The sequence below is a fragment of the Lepisma saccharinum genome, chromosome 1, assembly GCF_977018435.1.
Source record: "Lepisma saccharinum chromosome 1, izLepSacc3.1, whole genome shotgun sequence".
Classification (NCBI taxonomy): Eukaryota; Metazoa; Arthropoda; class Insecta; order Zygentoma; family Lepismatidae; genus Lepisma; species Lepisma saccharinum.
The window spans coordinates 216,935,663-216,956,685 of NC_139229.1; the positions used below are offsets into that span (position 1 = coordinate 216,935,663).

The 21,023-nt window shown below is 37.7% G+C and overlaps 1 pseudogene; it reads right to left on the bottom strand.

Moving 5' to 3' along the window:
• Window positions 1-8,871: 8,871 nt before the first annotated feature.
• On the bottom strand, window positions 8,872-9,214 carry LOC145979560 (cuticle protein 19 pseudogene; annotated as a pseudogene).
• Between the last annotated feature and the right edge of the window lie 11,809 nt (window positions 9,215-21,023).

Sequence of the window (21,023 nt, forward strand, 5' to 3'; positions counted from 1 at the left end):
CTTTTTACTATACTTCAGTTTTTAACTCCCATCTTCCTCGTATCGCAAATTATGTTTGCAAAATTTCTTGGAACCCACTTCTTGTAACACCAAATAATTATCCTCACATGCATATTAGTTGACACTGAACTTGTGAATAAAGTTTATAGTACGTGTTTGGTGATTCCTTGTTGCCACTGTTTTCTAGAAGACCTATTGTATGTTGGTTATTATTAGTATTTTTTTCTTTACCTTGGCCTCATAATGCTTTTTTTCGTGTTTCTCACGCTGTCTCTGTAGACACCAACCCCAAGGCTTCTTCGTACCAGACGATTTACACACGTTTCGCCAAATGTCCACAGAATATTTTATGTGGTTGAAAATAAGATATTTCGTTCAAGAGAATTATGATATTTTAGTTATCTTCAATTTCACTCATCTTCTACGCACAAAACTGGGTTACGTATCCTCTGCAACGTGGCTGAAGACTGCTACTGAACCGAGGGTTGAGCGATACAGAGAGAGCGAGAAGGTTATAAAGGTTATAATAATTAAAGAAGTGAGTAGTGGTAAAATTTGATTATTAGTTTTACGTTCGCTTTGTGTACAATCATGAGAGCTTTTCTCTCATATTAAATATCGATCTTGTACACAATATTCGAAATGTGGATCCCTGGGTTAGTAGCGCACGTTCATCTCAATATCTTAATATTCAGAATGGCTAATAGCAAGCACAGAAGAAGTGGTCAGGCTCAAGGACACACGCCTTTTATCTAGAATGAAGAATATTGAAGTCAGTTGTTTATGAATAACCATGTTCTTTATTTTTGAAAATTGTACTGTATTCATCATCACTTTGAGACATTCACATGTATTGTGCTTTAGATAGACACAAATAATATCAAGAAAGTATAAGGGAAGAAGACTATGAAAATGAAAGTGCTCCCAATGAAACTCTACTAGAATCTATTACAATCACTTATCAAATCTCTTTAATGGCTGGCTTTACTTTATCACGTAATGGGTACTATGAAAAAGTGAACTGAGGTAAACATTTCATTGAATTTGTCAATTAAAATATACCTTCACTTTCCTTAGTTTCTAAGTGCCTGATTAAGGTTCTGATTGTTGCAGAGATGGTTCATCTCAGGTGAGAATTTCCCTGAAAATGTCACTAAATATAACGTGTCGCCCAGCCTCGAAACAATGATGTACACCTTGGGGCAACAGGGCAGGGTGGAAACAATGACTGGAGTCACATCACATCCAATATGGTCAAAATCTCCAATATGTCGATTCCTACGTTCACACTCCCCATGCGCCTTCATGATATCGCCTCAAAGAGGATACACACACCTTTACGTTTCATAACCTCTACCTATGGCTCTGCTGTTGTTTTATAAGTAAAACGCTAAAGAAAGACGTAATATATTGTCCTGTGTCTAAGCAGATATAACGTTTAAGAACCGCACTGGGATGTAAAAAAGCAAGGATTGTATTGTGATACGTAATTCCATTACAAAAATATAAAATATATATATTTTCTGTTACTAATCAGATTTTCCCTGATCTTAAAAAAATATATTCTTGAACTATGGTAGATTAGGTAAAAAATAAATTCCCGACGTCCAGTCACCTTACCTTGTTCTTATATGCTCCTCAGCGAAATCGGATTACTTGAAATGGAAGTACAAGTCAAAGAGAAAAATAGGAAACAAGTGAAACCCCTCCACATCGTCCATGACTTCAGATTCATTGTAAAATTTCTTACCACGGAGCTCTTCCCTTAGTTTAGGAAACAGGTAGTAGCCCTTGGTGCGAGATCTTGAGAGTAAGGTGGATGTTGTAATCTTTTAAAGCTACAGGGTTGGATAGCCACTATGGTTACACAACTTGGTACCGACACTGTATTTGAACATGTTAACATTCGAGACACTCAACGACAACTTGCTTGTTTTTAATCCCAGGTTACAAGTTAAAATGTTATGAATTTACCGTTTGATATGTGAACAATGTCAGGTGAATCTCCTACAGTGTTGATTAGTTGTTGCACACGATCGATAGTTTCCTGTGTAATGTCTGTTGATGGTCTTCCGTTCGTTGTGCATCTTCACATGACTAACGACCGCAACTGAATTCCTTATGCCAGTTCTTTACCATGGAATATGAAGGTTCTTTATCCCCAATGTCTGCACAACATCACTGTGGACTTCTTGAGGGGATAGAAGATACTTGCTCACAGGTCGCAACTCTGAAAGATCCATTTTCCAATATAGCCTCAGCTTCTGATATGTTTACATTTGTAACACAAAACGTTTATTAGATACATGCTTGAAACTTGCAATACACACAAACGAAATTACACATGAGTCATACTACAGAATTTGGTTCATCAGACAAAATCGAAAATAGGTCAGGGGAAGGAACTTATCGTACGCCCCTCGTATTCGGTTCATGTTTACAAAATGTGTAAGTTAGGGTAATGTCTAGCAATAAAAAGAATATTATTTTGTTTCCAAGTTTGATAGATAGTTATGCATTAACCAGGGCTTGGAAAGGACCGTAGCGGTGTTCCGGTTCGTGAATATCAAGAACCTTTTCGTTTTGGCAACGGACAGTTCCCGTTCGTTCAATTCATTTAGATGTTTCAATACGGTCTTCTTTTCAGTGTGAACTGAATTGTTATAAACAATTACTACTCCGTGACGTAACAGCCCATGATGGTCAGGCTCTCCTTACCGACTGCCGGCCTCACTCCCACCAAATGTGGGAGATCAGTTACCTACCAGTTATGGGGTGCCGTGTGATCAGCACGACAAATCCCCAGTCGTTGTTGTATGTTTTTAATGCCGGATTACAGTACTAGTTCGTAGCACCTCAAGATGGTGTGTCCCCACCGGTCCCTTCCACAGACCGTAATCTGAGGGGGAAAAATGTTACTCTTCCCCTGGGATACTCGAATCTGCACGCTTCCCGTTGCCGGTGCCAAAAGCTTGCGCCTTAGACCGCACTGCCACTGTCCAGGACGAACTCAATGTTTACTGGTTTCTAATAGTACATATTGTGGTAGCATTCACATAGGGTTTCCTTATACGTGGAGATGTCTTGTTGCCGACAGGCATCTTAGCAGAATATGATGGCCTACGTGTTGCCTTCATCTCTATGTGCCTTGGGTTCTGTTTCTTTATTTTTTATTCGCTAATGATTCTTATTTTTCAGGATTTTTTTTTTGTGACAGAGGAATCCTCTTGCACAAGATCTTTTCACAAATTCCGGTTCTCTTTATATGGCCACGGTTTCGTTCCTACTTAAGCTAAGAATTATCTGAATAGTTTCGTGGCGTTTCAAATTATTAATAATATTTAGACAACAGCGAATGCAAACCATGAAGATGCACGTGAATTCTGTAGAATGAATTCTAATCATATGTACACGGCTTCGGTTGCGTCGGCCAAAGATCCAGTCCACCAGCTGTTATGTGTTCCCTCTTTGTGATATTCGTTGACTCCTGTCCCTTGTGAACTCCATTACACAAAGGATGCCCTTTTTGGTAGTAAATTCAGAACAAGAACCTTCTGCAGTATTTTCTTGTTTTCCTTGGATTTATATTTTTTGATGCTTTTCTGTCGCCCTTTTTTATTTCTCCCGATTTCCCAAAAGTGAAATTTCAAGTCATTCAAACAACAGATCCAATTCTTGTTCACTAGCAAAATAGCAATGTTAAAATATCATTGCACAAAAGAATTCGCCAGTTGGGCGAGATGAATAACAATAACGATTTCCGTCTGTGTAAATCTTATAAAGGAAGACAATTTCGGAATTCTTCTGTCCAATGTATTTTTATATTACTTGATGTTCATGTGAATATTAACTACGAATATTATTACTTTTCATGCAGGGCGTCACTTCACTAATCGTTAACCTCGTCAATTTAGTAATCAGACAGAAAGACAGCACCATGTTAACGAAAACACAGCGTTCCGTTCCTTAAAAATTTCCATTTCGAACCCTGGTTATAAATAATATGCCAGAAGTCCCGGATTTGAATCTCGGCCTGGGCATGTATGTTCTTTGTGCTTGTTCCTTTATCAATTTCATCATATCATCACTTATCTTCATCTTCTCGATCATCTAAAATGGCAGAAAAGTTAAGTAAAATAGACCAAAATAGTCCATCAATTATGTTCTATTGTAAATAGTGTTAGGACAAAGCAATTTTCTTATCCATATTTGAGACATTAATCGTACGAACGGGATCGCTCTACCAAGTACGCCAGATTTATAATCAATAGACTATGGGATAATAACTAGGATGACTTTTATTGTTCTCGCTTGTCAAAACATGTAGATAAACTAAAGTGTATGTGGCCTCCACAGTAACAATATACATGATGCACAAGATATGGCAATAATCTGATGACAGGATGGACACCTGTGAAGTTACTCGTGGTTCACAAAATACATTTTTGTATGTAGTAGGGAAACAAACTAGACAGAATTTATGAAAAAATGAAGATAGAGTCACTCGGGGGAATATGCTCATCGGGGTTAAATGCCCACCCCCTCGTATCTCGCGCAACGTTAATGTTATGGCAATTATCCGACTCTTGTTTGAAAGCGCCCTCCGTGGTGAGACGAGGCAGCAGGTTTGGAGCTTGTGACAAGAATCTGAAGCCATACAGGGTTAATTTCATGAGGTAAGACCCTGGACTGCGTTTTGCCGACGAACGAGGCTCTGGCGACTGGCACTCTGGCCAGTATAATTTTGTGTGTGTTGTCCTGTATTTTTGTCCTTGTGAGTGCTGAGGGCCCTTTACAGCCTCAGCTTTTAACGGAAGTCAGAACATTTTAAGCTTTTAAGTTTTTACTTATGCAACGTTCGAGTTGTTCTTTGTAAAGATAAGGGGCTGGACCCCGTATAATGTGACGGGTGCAAAATAGCCTAAGTGCTGACGCACCCAAAATTTTAACATCAAATCAAATCAAATTCATGAGGTAAGAAGACAATTTTTGAGGTAATATTTTTTTGGACGTTGCTGTATTAACAGTGTGCAATAATATTCCCTAGAGAGAAAGAAACTGAATTATATTTGGTGTAAAGATCAAGAGTCTGCAGAGTCTGCTGAGTGAAACTGCCCCATGGTGCCCAGAGTTGCCAACCCAATGATTCAATTTTCTGCTTGTAGCTGTGAGGTGATATGCCCACAGAAATTAACTACAATATACCCATGGGCATTATGATAAGAAAGGACCACAATGTGACTGGATCCAGTGTATTCGTTGTAGTATGTGGATGCATGAAATATGTACAAAATTCACGTCCATGTGTGCAAAGTGCAATGCAATTTCTCACAAATGTAAAGAGGCTATGGTAAATTCAAAATAAATGTTGTTAGAAACGCTATGCTTGTCTGTACAAATGATGTTCCGTTTACGAAACAAATGTTAATAATCTTCCGGTTAATGCTGTGTATTATTTTCCTCTAAATATGTCATGTCAAGTATTACAACAATTGTTTCTTGTATTGGGCATTTTACCCCTAATGGGTGGGCATTTTACCCTGAACACGGGGTGATTTGCCCAAATTGATGTTCAACTGTTTATTTTTCTATGGTTTTTTGCTATAAGACTTACAGTAATAAAACTTATAGGTAACAATAACAAAATATGTAGCTTTCATTTGACATCCTTTTCATTGCGACACTCCTTCATTTCGCGAAGCTATAAGCCGCCAAAAAAAGTTGAGCGTATTCCCCCGAGTGACTCTATAAACTTGTAAAATTATACTATTTCATTTGACTGTTATGATACATTTATCTTCCGCCAGTATTGACTAATCGTGAAAATGAGCATGAACAATGATTAGATGAAATCGATGCAAAAAGAACATCCATAACAAGGCAGTAAATCGAACCAGGAAACTTTGGTTGCAAGATGGAAAGTTGATCACTTAACGTGCTTGGCAACCGAGTTCATCTATATACCTGTAGAATTTTATAATCAATTTTGATGTAGGTATTACCTGTCTTCCTTAATGTCATATTGCTTCGGAATACAATAGAATACACGCGCAGGACATGACGTGCGTTGAACAAGGCAATGGGGCGTTGGTAACAACTATGAACGACCGCTTGTCCATGTTTTTAATGTTACTTGCTTCCTTTAATAAGGGACAAACGTCATGAGCTATAATGGAATAGGTGACATTTCACAAACGTTGGAAGTGAAAAGATTGCATTCCATTTCCACCACCCACCGTGTATCTCTAGTTCGCTGCACTTTTTGACTCTTTCTGCACTCGAGCGTCTAGTTGGTTATACGCTGCAACACCGAATCGCCTACTTCTTTGGTTTGATGTCAAGTAGGGTATTTGTTCTCTGCGCCGTTTGCACTACGTTCTGGAGCAGTGTAATGTATGGCGTTTGGTCATATGGTTCATGCTAAAACGTGCAACGAACTATCTCTGTACCAGCTGCGAGAGTTTATAAATGGATAAATGCTTTCCTTATGTTATTTTAAATGCTCCATAAAGTTTGTACAGATAAGAAAAAACTTTCTTAAGTGTATAAAGTTCGTCGGTTTTATGGTGTGTAGGAATAGCCAGGACCTAAAAGAAAATGCCCACACTTTAAAATTCCAAACTTCAAACTTGCATGATGTGACAACTATAGGGAATAGTACCAAACCTAACGTACGAAGATTGATTGATTGAATTGGAAATGTTGGGTTCTTGAGAACTTGGGTTATTTTGTGCCCGTCACATTATAGACTTCCAGCCGTTAACAAGATGTTGACAAAAATGGTCAAAAGTGTACATTTTTCACCTCAGTAATTTCGGAAATACAAAATCTATGGTTCTGCAACTTTGCATATTTTCCTGTCTCAGCTGGTCCTTTCAGTGTGCCAAATATCAAGGGAATCAAAGTACTTTACGATGAAAAGCGCCTCTACGCTGGTTGATTTCGCATGGAATGACCCATCTGGAGTAATTGGCTAGGGCCTGTTGCTCACAAAACTAACATCCATTTTTGACCGGTTGTACGAGTGTCCGTTCAATCACTATTCTTTTTCGGTTTTCAATGGATGACGCTTCATAATGCATGTGAATAAAAATCCTTCTATTTCTTTTATAATTTAATTTTCAAAAGTTTACATACAATTTCCTTTTGGACAAAAAAAAATTAGGAGACATGTGTGTAGAGAAGGTTACATAATTTAGAACTACATAATTTCTATTCATCTCCAGATTTTATTAGAACAATTAAACCAAGAAGACATAGGGGGGGTAGGTCATCTGGCACGAATGTGAGAGGAAAGAAGAGTTTACAGGATTCTTGTTGGGAAACCTGAAGGTAAGAGACCTGCAGGAAGAGCAAGACGAAGATGGAGGGATAACGTTGACATGGACCTAAACGAAATCGGTAAGGATGGAAAACGTTGGATTGATCTGCCCAGGATAGAGACAGATGGTAGGCTTGTGTTTCTGCAGCCACTATAACCATATGCAAGGTCTTTGAGAGTAAAACGATAAATGTTTAGTTAGTTTGCCACCAGATGGCTTTGATTTGGGAAAAGGCGTGTGGCTAAGAAATACCGGAGGTCGGAGGAGAGCGAGCATCGTCTGGGAACTTCACTTCACACTGATTAGTTGAGGTTAATGCACTTTAAGTTCTTTTTAATGTTAAAAGGGACATACTCGGAATGGAACAAAGTCCAGGGAGTAGCGGTTTTTTTAGTGGTTTAGTATTTTAAGTTGTTTTATGTAGTGTATTTAGTTGGGATATTTTAGTTAAATCACAGCACACTTTGTTCTATTCTGGGATAGGTCTTTCGGGAAAAATTAGTATTAAAATTGGATATTAAATTGAAATTATTATAATCACTTTTCGTTAAATAAAGTGATAGGATGTCTTGGTTAGAAATACATCTTTATGTAAATACAATTTCTGTAAAATTGTTTCTTGGTTACTTATTGAATTTAGTTTGCGGTTTATATTCTTATTATTATTATTTATGTTGTATCAAGCCCTTCAGGCATGATGTTAAATAAACCTCTTTATTATCAAGCCTTTTATGTATAATTCCTCTCGCCTTGTAATCAAGGGGTCCCGGATTCGATACCCGGTGGACACATAGTAGTTTGGATTCCACTTTAAACTGTAGGACCGGTCCCGATTAGCCTTATTGTGCATAAAGTGGACTTAAAACAAGAATTAAACCACAACATGTATAATTCCTCTAAACCTACAAATTTTGTAGCTTAAGCCTTCCACTGCCATTTTTAAGTAATATTTCTGCTACGTTAATGTACCAACTTTAGTTGTAAGCCTTGTGTCCTAATAAATGACAATATTTCTTGTATAAATAATTCTAAAGGACGTGGCAATAAGAAGCTGGTCACACACCAGAGCATGGTTGCCAAGTAAATTGTAGGTTTTACATACGTAAAATGGCTTTCTTTGATGGTAGTATTCCGTTCCATACTGTGAGTCAAACAGGTCTGCCGGATGCATTTGATAGACTCTCCGTGTTGCCATCATCTACATTACGCGAGAATGTTTTGCCAAATTCTCAGTCAAATCAAAAGTAGGGCTGTGAAGGACCCTCTTGTAATTATCCTGTTGATTCTAAATGTGTATGGGTCCCGGGTAAGAATCCCGCTCGGGTATGGTTGTTTGTGAATGTCCATTCATCAATTTCATCATTTCATCGCTCATTCTCATCTTCGCAAATTAGCCCAAGTCACAAAACGCGAAGTAAAATAAAATACATCAAATCAAATCAAAATCAAATCTAATTATGTATTTGGAACAGGGGCCATGCAAAGGGTTTCCTCTTAGTTATCGCAAATTGGTTTATTTGAATTGTTACACACATACATGAATACAAAATCAAATTTGGAGCTTATCCTTGAAAACCATATCCACCGTATCCCAAACCATAGCTTCCCTGTCCATAACCTCCATATCCGTAGCCGTGGAGTCCATATCCAGCATGAAGATTTGGTCCAAGCCTCTTCACAACCGCGTTGAAACCGTTAACACCATCAGCTCCGTAGGTTACTACTCTGACACTGCCGTCAGGTTCCACAAGGCTGTACTGACCTTTAACAACGTCGCCATCTCGGACTTCAGCCTGTTGTTTGTTGTCACCCGTGTGGTGGTCGCTCACGGCGTATCCGAACTGGTACTTAGGGTAAGCCTGAAAGTAATATATATTTCCATCATTATTCATTTTTAATAAATTGATACCTACACTTGGTTGTATGTATTGTACCTACTACGCCTGTCGTATATCAATTGAACTACAGTTCAACATGTGTAATGCTTCACAACAATAGCTTATATATAAACACACACTATCTCTACATTTCAACACAGAAACTTCCATATTACAACTAGTGATTTGAATAAACACTATTTTACTTACATAATAATCAACCGGACCAATAGCAAGAGCGGATGTTGCAAGAGCACAAAGTGCGAATAATACCTGAAATGACAAAAATAGTGTAAAATGAATTAGGATAGTTGGCACACCCAGTAACGTAGCACAACTTCGGCTAGGTTTGGTTAAATTATTACCGTCACATTTTGGAAGTGTAACATAACACAGTTAATGGAATTTCAGACTAGTGTGAATTCATTGACCGTAAGTACAAGAGAAACTGGAATAAAACAGGAGCTTCATGATCTTCACTATCGACACACTACATATGTAGAGGTGTGTGAAGCAAGTCTCAATGCATATCATAAAATATCATACGGCTTGTAGAACTGTTCGAAATGAGAACTGATTATTCCTTACTTTCATAGGTAACCATGCTAAGTAAAGAACGACACAACACATGAAGAAAGAAGGTAATAATACGTCACGCAAAATGGCAATGAAAAATTTAATGCGAACTTAAATGTTACTATTAACCAGACAAATAACACTATGTCATCCCATGAGATGAATTATCGCAATATTACAGTGAAAGGATGGCGTTCTTTAGGACTTGGACTATAAGATAGCACAATCAACTTTACCGCAGAAGAAGACTACGAACTTACAATGAGAAGCTTCATTTCTTTCTTCTGCTGTTCTGAAGAACTAGCTGCCAAATGTAGCAGGAAATCTCCATCACCTTCTCTTATACCCAACGCTCAGCGGAAAAGAAACTTCCGTGCAGCAGGAAAATGGAAAGTTCGTTAATTCTCTTTACATAACTCTTGCCCTCTATTGCATATTGCATATTGAAATATGTCTTGATCAAATTAACTGAAACATGTCATGAACTTCACGAAAGGGAAATGATATTGTCGCATATTTGGTTGTGAGTGACAGATCTCTTGACCTAATGGGTGTTCAACAAAACTTCAGAGTCTAGTGCTTTTTCTATTTGTATGACGGAAGAGAGTTTTTTTCTCGAACATTCGTTCCTTTCAACTTGAAGGTGAAGGTTGATGAGAGAGGAAGAAGTTTCTAGGTAAAACGGGAATCTCAATGGCGAACATTGGCTTTCTCGTGTTAGGACTTCCTTTCGAATACTGGATATATAAGCAGCAGGAGGTTCTGTTTTTGGCAAGAATTTTCCAACACACCGAATCAAGAACATGTCTTTCAATAAAGTAGTAAGTACACACTAGACCTAATTATTTGAACAACAGTCTTGTGTTTAATTAACTTTCTGATCAACTGGTGCCAGAGTACAGCGTCTCGCCACCTACGATAGAACTAGGTCGTACGTTTATGGTCTCCATGGAAACAAAATCGTACAGAAATTTCATTTTCAGAGATTTGGTTTCTGACCTAAACATATCGTCTATATGTTGCCAACGCAAGTCTAGAGAATCAGTCTTTATGATTCGCATTGGATTTGAATTATGGAGATTTTAATTTCCAACCATGAATTTCATTTATTTAGAGTGTGATTTTAAAAACCTACATCAAAACGCGATCATTAGCTTTGTCTGGCTTTTTGTATCTGAAGGAAATATTTTATTTGAATGTATTATGCACTCACACATCTGAATATTTACAAAGTGTAATTAATGTCTTTGCAGATCTGTCTTGCCGTGGTTGCTGTGGCCCTTCTGATCCAGACTGCAACTGGTAAGTACACACTTCGTTAGGAAATCGAATGGCGTTACCGATAAGAGTCCCGAATTCTAAATTTGAGATATGCAAATTTATGATTTCAGCTGTCGGAGTCACTGGAGTAAGCAGCCAAAACAACAACCTAATTGCCATTAAGGGTATTCCAGTTATTACCGGTGGTTACGGACTTGGACATGCTGGATACGGACTTGGTTTCGGTGGTTACGGATTAGGAGGCCATGGCTTGTATGGCGGATATGGACTTGGAGGTGTTGGCCTGCATGGAGGATATGGACTTGGTGGTCTCGGTGGCAGGAGTGGATACGGACTCGGTGGTCTTGCTTATGCTGGGTAATTTATTATGTCTGTCCCTGTAACCTGATGCTCGTTTGATTTGAAGTTGTTACAAATAAAATGGCAATTATCAATGCAATTTTGCGAATTTAATTGTGTGGTGATGTTACCCATGCTTGTGATGCAACAGTAGTCGTAGAATCCAAGTTCGTCTAGATCATATCCTCTCTTCTTCACACCTTCAAACTATTGACAAAATGGTTCCATCAACTGAAAAGGTTGTAAACATGCAACTAAGATTTGAAAAAATGATCCGCAGCACATTATTCAAGAACAACTGAAGATCGTTGCATTCGAAGTGAGAAATGTCTCTGTATTGCACTGGGATGGGACAACATGGTGATATGAAGGGTTCTAAGTGATGTTACAATGGAGCATCTGGGTACATATTTTCGAATCTTACTTATACCTTATTTCCGTTGGTAACACTGTTAAGCCTTGTTTTCATGTCAATAAAGCATTAAAATGCTGACCAAGGAAAACTTTTATTGCATAAAAATATACATAGAAACGTAACGTTTCCACCCTCTAACAGGGTCTTCTTAAGAAGAAACTTCACAACAAAATGAAACTTACAAAACATCGTCATCAATATATACATACACTCCCAACCAGGTTCCATACACAAAACAACAGGAAGGTACCAGTCCTTATCCTACAAAACTTCATTTCAGGAATTCCTGAGTGTGGAATCTCCTGACAGGTCTTTGACAGGTATGTACCTGGTAAAAGTCTGACCTTATTAATAATTCCACTAACGGACCTTGACACGCACCTTCTGCCTTTAGGGCTTTAGGTTAGTCTGGCTATAACCCTTTTATCGGACTTCTCAAAGGCTTCTAAGGGTTAGTAGGACCAAGCCCTTGCGAGGTCTGTGGTGTAGAATTTATTTTTAATTATCACCTATGTAGGTTTGAAATGAAAGATCATTAAGACCTTTTCACTCGAAGATTTATTTAAACTTCTGATGTTATACAAACACTTTTTCAAACAGATAATTCAACCGGTACAACTTGTAGGCCTAAACCTATTAGTTGTACCGCAGTTTATAACCCTGGTCTTTTTGATGATGCAGGAGAACGCCTTATTCAGAGTTGGGTTTCTGGAATATCTGCCAAATGGAGTACAAGTACACCAGCCAATCCGAAGATTGAAGCAAGATATTACCCAACGTCCCCTGAATCATCAGCCTTTCGGCAACCAGGAGAATGTCCCGTAGGCTTACAAAAGTCTAGCTCTTTTATATCATATTGTTGTTTACAATTTACCATGGTTATTACATAATTGTTTTATATTTCCATAGTTTCAACATTTTTTCTGATTTAAGTTAAACAATTCATTTCCTATTGTAACATTAACAATAACACATTTTTAAAGAAAAGATTCCAACATAGATTAATACAATACAGATTGAATAGTTCTGTGCTTGAAAAAGCATGTGTTGACAGGGGCGACAATGCAATTCCCAGTTACTTCGAAAACATTAAACAATTTCTCTTCTTTAGAATTTGGGGAGTGTGTTGAACAAGATGTAAAACCATTTTCTGTTTTTCTCCAGAAGCTTAGTGCAGATGAACAATGAAGTACAATCGCCTCACATCATGAAGAAGAAGAAGTGAAAGAAAAATGAAAATATACAAAAAAAAAGCAGAAACAGTTATAAAACAAAATTAAATAACGTTCACTTATATTTATACATACACTCCCATTCAGGTTCCATACACAAAACAACAGGAAGGTACCAGTCCTTATCCTACAAAACTTCATTTCAGGAATTCCTGAGTGTGGAATCTCCTGACATTTAATTGACACTAACTGACAGGTTTTTGACAGGTATGTACCTGGTAAAAGTCTGACCTTATTAATAATTCCACTAACGGACCTAGACAGATTCTTTATCTCCTTCCTCTTTCCTTTCATCGTTGTCTTCCTTCGTCTAAGATAAGGACTGGTGCCATTGTGTTGTTTTGTGTATGACCCCTGACTGGGAGTGTTTATATAAGATGATGTTGTAACTTTCATTTTTTGTCGTGAAGTTTCGTATGAAGAAGACCCTGTTAGTAGGTCCTGTTAGTAGAAACTTTACATTTTTATGTATATTTTTATACTATAAATGTTTTCCTTGGTCAGCATTTTAATGTCTTATTTTCCCTGTGATTGTACAATATATTCCGTCTCATATTCATTTTAATACATGAACAATTGACGGATCGCTTCTTATCTGCTTTCTTCTATGAATGAATACGTATCATATGTGTGCGTGTATACATATACATATATACACAAAAACATTATATATGTGTGTATGTACCTGTACACGTAACTGAATGTGAAATTAGACATAACAGAAAATTTATGACACGAGATAACTTTCTGCTTCTTCCATTAGCCGATAATGGTAATGATTAATGAATATCGTCTGTGACAAGAATTTCAATTTTACACTGCAAGTAAATTTTATATTCCACAAAGATTTGTTTCTGCGACTCTAAAGCACAACTTTTGTAAACAAACCTTCTTGAGTTTTCTTCTCCTCGATAATTTAGGGGATGGAGGAAATGTACGATGGTATTGGACCGTTTTACCAATTGCAAAAATTAGATAAATTTGCAGGGTTCGAACTTTCTTGTGAGAACAGAGTATAAACGTTCTTTTCTATTGCCCAAATATTGCAAGACGCCCTGAAAAGTTTACGTTAATATCAGACACACAGTAACATCCTTGCATATGACTTTGATAGGCTAATCGGGACTGAACCTGCAGTTTAAAGTGAGATCCGACCCCTGTGCAATATTCCTCCAAAGGGAACCGAGCAGAGGACCCCTTGATTACAAGGTAACGGCGTTACCACCACGCCATCAGGAGGGTACCACAAGCTTAACTTTAATTTTTGAATTGTGCGTTAGTAAGTGTCGTATATAGTAGCAAATTTAGAGTAAGTCTTAACGGCTCCCTTTTACACCTACATATTTTCACTGCAGAGGGGTATTTCTTGGCTGCCGTGCCTCCAAGAAAACGTAAGGGATGATGAGAAAGAGCTAGTTTGTAACCACAGTCCAGTATTCTCGAAGATCATTCCAATACTGTATATAACTCCTTTCGTGCTGTTTTTGATGTGGCAAATGTGAGGAAATGTAAGTAAGAAAACTCCATTCAGTTTTAACCATAACTGCTGGTTATTCTTTTGTGTGGACAACGTAGGTAATTCTCGTTTGGCTAGGAACGATATTTTCCGTGTGCGTTCGCATTTTTGTTCTTTCATGGCGCTTTTTTGCTTTTTGCTGCTAATCGCGACGATAGGGTGAGTGACGATTTTACATATTTGCCTAGGCCAAGACTCGAACCGGAGACTTTCATCGGCGAGATCAAAAGTCGAACACTTAACACCTTCGGCCACCTACCCTGCTGATTTTTTTTAAATACATTTACCTGAACATCGTGCTACTATTTATTCTTTGTTAGACTTTCATGATCTACAATAACTGTTGGAATGCAGTTATCTTATTCTCGTCCTCTTAATGAATGTCTTTCAGGATCTCAATAATTACTATTTGGGGAAGAATATTTTCAATTCTTCAAACATATTAACTTTTGAGAATTTTTTCTTCTCCATGGAAAATGTCTCAAATCTCTGTGTCTATGGATTTGTTCCAAGACTCATTTGAAAGACACATACCTTTGTATGCAATCGCTATGTTCTTTCATAATTTCAGTTTCATATATTTCGTGAAACGTTCAAAGGTTTCTACATATATAAATCTTGTTCAGTTTAGGCTGACGAATTTTTTACAAAAATGATGTAATAAATAGGAGTTGGTCTTAGTTATCGCAAATTGGTTTATTTGAATTGTTACACACATACATGAATACAAAATCAAATTTGGAGCTTATCCTTGAAAACCATATCCACCGTATCCCAAACCATAGCTTCCCTGTCCATAACCTCCATATCCGTAGCCGTGGAGTCCATATCCAGCATGAAGATTTGGTCCAAGCCTCTTCACAACCGCGTTGAAACCGTTAACACCATCAGCTCCGTAGGTTACTACTCTGACACTGCCGTCAGGTTCCACAAGGCTGTACTGACCTTTAACAACGTCGCCATCTCGGACTTCAGCCTGTTGTTTGTTGTCACCCGTGTGGTGGTCGCTCACGGCGTATCCGAACTGGTACTTAGGGTAAGCCTGAAAGTAATATATATTTCCATCTTTTTTCATTTTTAATAAATTGATACCTACACTTGGATGTATGTATTGTACCTACTACGCCTGTCGTATATCAATTGAACTACAGTTCAACATGTGTAATGCTTCACAACAATAGCTTATATATAAACACACACTATCTCTACATTTCAACAAAACTTCAGAGTCTAGTGCTTTTTGTATTTGTATGACGGAAGAGAGTTTTTTTCTCGATCATTCGTTCCTTTCAACTTGAAGATGAAGGTTGATGAGAGAGGAAGAAGTTTCTAGGTAAAACGGGAATCTCAATGGCGAACATTGGCTTTCTCGTGTTAGGACTTCCTTTCGAATACTGGATATATAAGCAGCAGGAGGTTCTGTTTTTGGCAAGAATTTTCCAACACACCGAATCAAGAACATGTCTTTCAATAAAGTAGTAAGTACACACTAGACCTAATTATTTGAACAACAGTCTTGTGTTTAATTAACTTTCTGATCAACTGGTGCCAGAGTACAGCGTCTCGCCACCTACGATAGAACTAGGTCGCACGTTTATGGTCTCCATGGAAACAAAATCGTACAGAAATTTCATTTTCAGAGATTTGCTTTCTGACCTAAACATATCGTCTATATGTTGCCAACGCAAGTCTAGAGAATCAGTCTTTATGATTCGCATTGGATTTGAATTATGGAGATTTTAATTTCCAACCATGAATTTCATTTATTTAGAGTGTGATTTTAAAAACCTACATCAAAACGCGATCATTAGCTTTGTCTGGCTTTTTGTATCTGAAGGAAATATTTTATTTGAATGTATTATGCACTCACACATCTGAATATTTACAAAGTGTAATTAATGTCTTTGCAGATCTGTCTTGCCGTGGTTGCTGTGGCCCTTCTGATCCAGACTGCAACTGGTAAGTACACACTTCGTTAGGAAATCGAATGGCGTTACCGATAAGAGTCCCGAATTCTAAATTTGAGATATGCAAATTTATGATTTCAGCTGTCGGAGTCACTGGAGTAAGCAGCCAAAACAACAACCTAATTGCCATTAAGGGTATTCCAGTTATTACCGGTGGTTACGGACTTGGACATGCTGGATACGGACTTGGTTTCGGTGGTTACGGATTAGGAGGCCATGGCTTGTATGGCGGATATGGACTTGGAGGTGTTGGCCTGCATGGAGGATATGGACTTGGTGGTCTCGGTGGCAGGAGTGGATACGGACTCGGTGGTCTTGCTTATGCTGGGTAATTTATTATGTCTGTCCCTGTAACCTGATGCTCGTTTGATTTGAAGTTGTTACAAATAAAATGGCAATTATCAATGCAATTTTGCGAATTTAATTGTGTGGTGATGTTACCCATGCTTGTGATGCAACAGTAGTCGTAGAATCCAAGTTCGTCTAGATCACATCCTCTCTTCTTCACACCTTCAAACTATTGACAAAATGGTTCCATCAACTGAAAAGGTTGTAAACATGCAACTAAGATTTGAAAAAATGATCCGCAGCACATCATTCAAGAACAACTGAAGATCGTTGCATTCGAAGTGAGAAATGTCTCTGTATTGCACTGGGATGGGACAACATGGTGATATGAAGGGTTCTAAGTGATGTTACAATGGAGCATCTGGGTACATATTTTCGAATCTTACTTATACCTTATTTCCGTTGGTAATACTGTTAAGCCTTGTTTCCATGTCAATAAAGCATTAAAATGCTGACCAAGGAAAACTTTTATTGCATAAAAATATACATAGAAACGTAACGTTTCCACCCTCTAACAGGGTCTTCTTAAGAAGAAACTTCACAACAAAATAAAACTTACAAAACATCGTCATCAATATATACATACACTCCCAACCAGGTTCCATACACAAAACAACAGGAAGGTACCAGTCCTTATCCTACAAAACTTCATTTCAGGAATTCCTGAGTGTGGAATCTCCTGACAGGTCTTTGACAGGTATGTACCTGGTAAAAGTCTGACCTTATTAATAATTCCACTAACGGACCTTGACACGCACCTTCTGCCTTTAGGGCTTTAAGTTAGTCTGGCTATAACCCTTTTATCGGACTTCTCAAAGGCTTCTAAGGGTTAGTAGGATCAAGCCCTTGCGAGGTCTGTGGTGTAGAATTTATTTTTAATTATCACCTATGTAGGTTTGAAATGAAAGATCATTAAGACCTTTTCACTCGAAGATTTATTTAAACTTCTGATGTTATACAAACACTTTTTCAAACAGATAATTCAACCGGTACAACTTGTAGGCCTAAACCTATTAGTTGTACCGCAGTTTATAACCCTGGTCTTTTTGATGATGCAGGAGAACGCCTTATTCAGAGTTGGGTTTCTGGAATATCTGCCAAATGGAGTACAAGTACACCAGCTAATCCGAAGATTGAAGCAAGATATTACCCAACGTCCCCTGAACCATCAGCCTTTCGGCAACCAGGAGAATGTCCCGTAGGCTTACAAAAGTCTAGCTCTTTTATATCATATTGTTGTTTACAATTTACCATGGTTATTACATAATTGTTTTATATTTCCATAGTTTCAACATTTTTTTCTGATTTAAGTTAAACAATTCATTTCCTATTGTAACATTAACAATAACACATTTTTAAAGAAAAGATTCCAACATAGATTAATACAATACAGATTGAATAGTTCTGTGCTTGAAAAAGCATGTGTTGACATGGGCGACAATGCAATTCCCAGTTACTTCGAAAACATTAAACAATTTCTCTTCTTTAGAATTTGGGGAGTGTGTTGAACAAGATGTAAAACCATTTTCTGTTTTTCTCCAGAAGCTTAGTGCAGATGAACAATGAAATACAATCGCCTCACATCATGAAGAAGAAGAAGTGAAAGAAAAATGAAAATATACAAAAAAAAAGCAGAAACAGTTATAAAACAAAATTAAATAACGTTCACTTATATTTATACATACACTCCCATTCAGGTTCCATACACAAAACAACAGAAGGTACCAGTCCTTATCCTACAAAACTTCATTTCAGGAATTCCTGAGTGTGGAATCTCCTGACATTTAATTGACACTAACTGACAGGTTTTTGACAGGTATGTACCTGGTAAAAGTCTGACCTTATTAATAATTCCACTAACGGACCTAGACAGATTCTTTATCTCCTTCCTCTTTCCTTTCATCGTTGTCTTCCTTCGTCTAAGATAAGGACTGATGCCATTGTGTTGTTTTGTGTATGACCCCTGACTGGGAGTGTTTATATAAGATGATGTTGTAACTTTCATTTTTTGTCGTGAAGTTTCGTATGAAGAAGACCCTGTTAGTAGGTCCTGTTAGTAGAAACTTTACATTTTTATGTATATTTTTATACTATAAATGTTTTCCTTGGTCAGCATTTTAATGTCTTATTTTCCCTGTGATTGTACAATATATTCCGTCTCATATTCATTTTAATACATGAACAATTGACGGATCGCTTCTTATCTGCTTTCTTCTATGAATGAATACGTATCATATGTGTGCGTGTATACATATACATATATACACAAAAACATTATATATGTGTGTATGTACCTGTACACGTAACTGAATGTGAAATTAGACATAACAGAAAATTTATGACACGAGATAACTTTCTGCTTCTTCCATTAGCCGATAATGGTAATGATTAATGAATATCGTCTGTGACAAGAATTTCAATTTTACACTGCAAGTAAATTTTATATTCCACAAAGATTTGTTTCTGCGACTCTAAAGCACAACTTTTGTAAACAAACCTTCTTGAGTTTTCTTCTCCTCGATAATTTGGGGGATGGAGGAAATGTACGATGGTATTGGACCGTTTTACCAATTGCAAAAATTAGATAAATTTGCAGGGTTCGAACTTTCTTGTGAGAACAGAGTATAAACGTTCTTTTCTATTGCCCAAATATTGCAAGACGCCCTGAAAAGTTTACGTTAATATCAGACACTCAGTAACATCCTTGCATATGACTTTGATAGGCTAATCGGGACTGAACCTGCAGTTTAAAGTGAGATCCGACCCCTGTGCAATATTCCTCCAAAGGGAACCGAGCAGAGGACCCCTTGATTACAAGGTAACGGCGTTACCACCACGCCATCAGGAGGGTACCACAAGCTTAACTTTAATTTTTGAATTGTGCGTTAGTAAGTGTCGTATATAGTAGCAAATTTAGAGTAAGTCTTAACGGCTCCCTTTTACACCTACATATTTTCACTGCAGAGGGGTATTTCTTGGCTGCCGTGCCTCCAAGAAAACGTAAGGGATGATGAGAAAGAGCTAGTTTGTAACCACAGTCCAGTATTCTCGAAGATCATTCCAATACTGTATATAACTCCTTTCGTGCTGTTTTTGATGTGGCAAATGTGAGGAAATGTAAGTAAGAAAACTCCATTCAGTTTTAACCATAACTGCTGGTTATTCTTTTGTGTGGACAACGTAGGTAATTCTCCTTTGGCTAGGAACGATATTTTCCGTGTGCGTTCGCATTTTTGTTGTTTCATGGCGCTTTTTTGCTTCTTGCGGCTAATCGCGACGATAGGGTGAGTGACGATTTTACATATTTGCCTAGGCCAAGACTCGAACCGGAGACTTTCATCGGCGAGATCAAAAGTCGAACACTTAACACCTTCGGCCACCTACCCTGCTGATTTTTTTAAATACATTTACCTGAACATCGTGCTACTATTTATTCTTTGTTAGACTTTCATGATCTACAATAACTGTTGGAATGCAGTTATCTTATTCTCGTCCTCTTAATGAACGTCTTTCAGGATCTCAATAATTACCATTTGGGGAAGAATATTTTCAATTCTTCAAACATATAAACTTTTGAGAATTTTTTCTTCTCCATGGAAAATGTCTCAAATCTCTGTGTCTATGGATTTGTTCCAAGACTCATTTGAAAGACACATACCTTTGTATGCAATCGCTATGTTCTTTCATAATTTCAGTTTCATATATTTCGTGAAACGTTCAAAGGTTTCTACATATATAAATCTTGTTCAGTTTAGGCTGACGAATTTTTTACAAAAATGATGTAATAAATAGGAGTTGGTCTTAGTTATCGCAAATTGGTTTATTTGAATTGTTACACACATACATGAATACAGAATCAAATTTGGAGCTTATCCTTGAAAACCATATCCACCGTATCCCAAACCATAGCTTCCCTGTCCATAACCTCCATATCCGTAGCCGTGGAGTCCATATCCAGCATGAAGATTTGGTCCAAGCCTCTTCACAACCGCGTTGAAACCGTTAACACCATCAGCTCCGTAGATTACTACTCTGACACTGCCGTCAGGTTCCACAAGGCTGTACTGACCTTTAACAACGTCGCCATCTCGGACTTCAGCCTGTTGTTTGTTGTCACCCGTGTGGTGGTCGCTCACGGCGTATCCGAACT